The sequence below is a fragment of the Schistocerca serialis genome, unplaced genomic scaffold (genome assembly GCF_023864345.2).
Source record: "Schistocerca serialis cubense isolate TAMUIC-IGC-003099 unplaced genomic scaffold, iqSchSeri2.2 HiC_scaffold_740, whole genome shotgun sequence".
Taxonomy (NCBI): domain Eukaryota; kingdom Metazoa; phylum Arthropoda; class Insecta; order Orthoptera; family Acrididae; genus Schistocerca; species Schistocerca serialis.
In genome coordinates this window covers 75,001-78,771 of record NW_026048343.1, presented here as the reverse complement: position 1 = coordinate 78,771, position 3,771 = coordinate 75,001, and the positions used below count along the sequence as shown (strand labels likewise).

General features: G+C 54.6%; 1 non-coding gene across 1 annotated transcript in view; it reads left to right on the top strand.

Moving 5' to 3' along the window:
• Positions 1-2,258: 2,258 nt before the first annotated feature.
• The window catches only part of LOC126450385 (small subunit ribosomal RNA), a 1,909-nt gene continuing 396 nt past the window's right edge, over positions 2,259-3,771 (top strand). The window contains exon 1 of the ribosomal RNA XR_007584423.1: positions 2,259-3,771. This exon is cut by the window's right edge and continues 396 nt beyond it. This is a non-coding gene — a ribosomal RNA (small subunit ribosomal RNA).

Here is a 3,771-nt window from a genome sequence, read left to right as displayed (position 1 = left end):
ATTTGTGCCTTAACGTAACCTAATTTGTGCCTTAACGTAACCTAATTTGTGCCTTAACGTAACCTAATTTGTGCCTTAACGTAACCTAATTTGTGCCTTAACGTAACCTAATTTGTGCCTTAACGTAACCTAATTTGTGCCTTAACGTAACCTAATTTGTGCCTTAACGTAACCTAATTTGTGCCTTAACGTAACCTAATTTGTGCCTTAACGTAACCTAATTTGTGCCTTAACGTAACCTAATTTGTGCCTTAACGTAACCTAATTTGTGCCTTAACGTAACCTAATTTGTGCCTTAACGTAACCCATGTTGTGCCTTAACGTAACCCATGTTGTGCCTTAACGTAACCCAATTTGTGCCTTAACGTAACCCATGTTGTGCCTTAACCTAACCTATATTGTGCCTCAACCTAACCTATATTGCGCCTTAACCTGACGCACGTTGTCGCTGAACCTGCTCTGTAATTGTTATGCAACTCGTTAAATTAGTGTAGTGTTGCCTAACCGCAACCCTCGCAATATAGTTCGCTATTCGCACTGCCCGGTCCCCTGTGTATCGCGTCATGTTAAACACCTTGCAGGTGTTGCTGACTTTCCACATGCTCCTGCTATACACTGTAATGTGGATAGCAGCAGGACGTACATGCCCCCCCCCCTTCCCCCCTGCCTTCGCAAGCTGGTCGTTGAGAAGTTTGCATGTTCAATGCCCTTCGCATGCCGACGTACTCAGCCTACGTTGTGGTACGGCCTGTCACCTGTCCGCCGATGTACGCAAAACCCACAAACTGTACTGCACATTGGTCCGTATGTACTGAATGATACATCGTGGCACATGTGTGACCGTACGACGACTGCGCCTAGCAACGGCAGACCATACAGTCCAAATATTGTGCACGCAGCTACGTGTCGTCTCCCTATAAGAGCTGGATTGCAGTGTGGTACGCCATTCAGACGTGTGGGAGGAACGGACGCCCTGGATGGCGATCAGCATGAGCAGTCTGTTGATGTAGTGGAGCGTGTATTCGGACGTAGTCGTCTCTTCTCACACACCGTGATAGCATGTTGCACCGCGTTCCACATCTGCGACATCCTGCAGAGGCCGGCTGACAGTCGTTCGCGCAATGGACACCGCATACGTACGGGGGCTACCTTCCACGTGTTCTCGAGGCGTGCACATGTTGTTGCGTCTATGTGGGCAGACGTAGTGTGTTGTGACACCTGACACAGGCATGCAATACTCGTTGCAAATGGCGATGGACGTCTACGTTTGCTGGTGACGTTACGCAAATGAACAACAGGTAACCCGTTGTGGTGCGGTTGTTCTCGCTAGAGGTGAATCAGTGTTGGCGACGATCGGTCGAGCTATTAACCGGTTGTTTCAGGGATACCCACCATGCCCACGAACGTGAAAGGGGACCCACCATGCCCACGAACGCGAAAGGGGATCTGGGTGTGAGGCGATACGCGGCGGTGGCTGGGTGGGACCGTCCCCGGCCGGTGAGGGGGGGCCGCCCGGCGTGCTGGCAGCGCGGTGCGTGGGCGCACGCGCTACAGCCGGCTGGTGGGGGCGGCCAGTGGCAGGCGCGCCGGCCGACGGACGCGGCAGGCGGCGCAGCTGCGCGCCGGCGCCCCCTGCTCGCGGCGCCTTGCGGCCAAAGTAGGTCCTCGCGGGCCCGGTGCGAAGCGCGGTGGCCATCTGCAGTGTGCTGGTCCGATTGAGGACTGTGTGCGCTGAGGATGCGCCGCCGCCCGGCGCTCGGCGCCGCGACGCCGTCTGCTGCTCGGTCGCCCCAGCGGTTCTCGCAGGTGGTTTGTATCGCAGCTGTGCGGACGTGTTGGCGCGTGCGCTGTGCTGGGAGAGTTCGCTTCGGCACCCAAGTGGGGCTTTTGTCCTTCTGTGGCGCTGGCGTTGGAGCTGCCGGTCACCGTAGGTGGCGCGTGTTGTCTCCCGCCGGCAATGCCACGACAGCACGCTCCCGGGCCTCTGTCGGCAGCGGCAAGCTCAGTTGGGAGCACGGGTGGTCGCACCTAAAGCGTCTACTCGCCTAACTCCGGGCGATTGCGCCTCTCTCGAACCCGACCAAGTACTTAGGACGGCGCTGCGCGCCGCCGGGACCTGAGAGGGTTTCGAGGTGTGTTGTGCAGGGGAGCTCAGCCTCCTCCTGTTTGCAGAATAATTGAGCGGACGCTTGCGTGTTCGCGCGGGCCCCCGGGACACACTCCCGGGCGGCCGGCTGCTCAGCTCTAGTTGACGCAGCTCCCTGGTTGATCCTGCCAGTAGTCATATGCTTGTCTCAAAGATTAAGCCATGCATGTCTCAGTACAAGCCGCATTAAGGTGAAACCGCGAATGGCTCATTAAATCAGTTATGGTTCCTTAGATCGTACCCACGTTACTTGGATAACTGTGGTAATTCTAGAGCTAATACATGCAAACAGAGTCCCGACCAGAGATGGAAGGGACGCTTTTATTAGATCAAAACCAATCGGTCGGCTCGTCCGGTCCGTTTGCCTTGGTGACTCTGAATAACTTTGGGCTGATCGCACGGTCCTCGTACCGGCGACGCATCTTTCAAATGTCTGCCTTATCAACTGTCGATGGTAGGTTCTGCGCCTACCATGGTTGTAACGGGTAACGGGGAATCAGGGTTCGATTCCGGAGAGGGAGCCTGAGAAACGGCTACCACATCCAAGGAAGGCAGCAGGCGCGCAAATTACCCACTCCCGGCACGGGGAGGTAGTGACGAAAAATAACGATACGGGACTCATCCGAGGCCCCGTAATCGGAATGAGTACACTTTAAATCCTTTAACGAGTATCTATTGGAGGGCAAGTCTGGTGCCAGCAGCCGCGGTAATTCCAGCTCCAATAGCGTATATTAAAGTTGTTGCGGTTAAAAAGCTCGTAGTTGGATTTGTGTCCCACGCTGTTGGTTCACCGCCCGTCGGTGTTTAACTGGCATGTATCGTGGGACGTCCTGCCAGTGGGGCGAGCCGAAGGCGTGCGACCGCCTCGTGCGTGCTCGTGCGTCCCGAGGCGGACCCCGTTGAAATCCTACCAGGGTGCTCTTTATTGAGTGTCTCGGTGGGCCGGCACGTTTACTTTGAACAAATTAGAGTGCTTAAAGCAGGCAAGCCCGCCTGAATACTGTGTGCATGGAATAATGGAATAGGACCTCGGTTCTATTTTGTTGGTTTTCGGAACCCGAGGTAATGATTAATAGGGACAGGCGGGGGCATTCGTATTGCGACGTTAGAGGTGAAATTCTTGGATCGTCGCAAGACGAACAGAAGCGAAAGCATTTGCCAAGTATGTTTTCATTAATCAAGAACGAAAGTTAGAGGTTCGAAGGCGATCAGATACCGCCCTAGTTCTAACCATAAACGATGCCAGCCAGCGATCCGCCGCAGTTCCTCCGATGACTCGGCGGGCAGCCTCCGGGAAACCAAAGCTTTTGGGTTCCGGGGGAAGTATGGTTGCAAAGCTGAAACTTAAAGGAATTGACGGAAGGGCACCACCAGGAGTGGAGCCTGCGGCTTAATTTGACTCAACACGGGAAACCTCACCAGGCCCGGACACCGGAAGGATTGACAGATTGATAGCTCTTTCTTGATTCGGTGGGTGGTGGTGCATGGCCGTTCTTAGTTGGTGGAGCGATTTGTCTGGTTAATTCCGATAACGAACGAGACTCTAGCCTGCTAACTAGTCGCGTGACATCCTTCGTGCTGTCAGCGATTACTTTTCTTCTTAGAGGGACAGGCGGCTTCTAGCC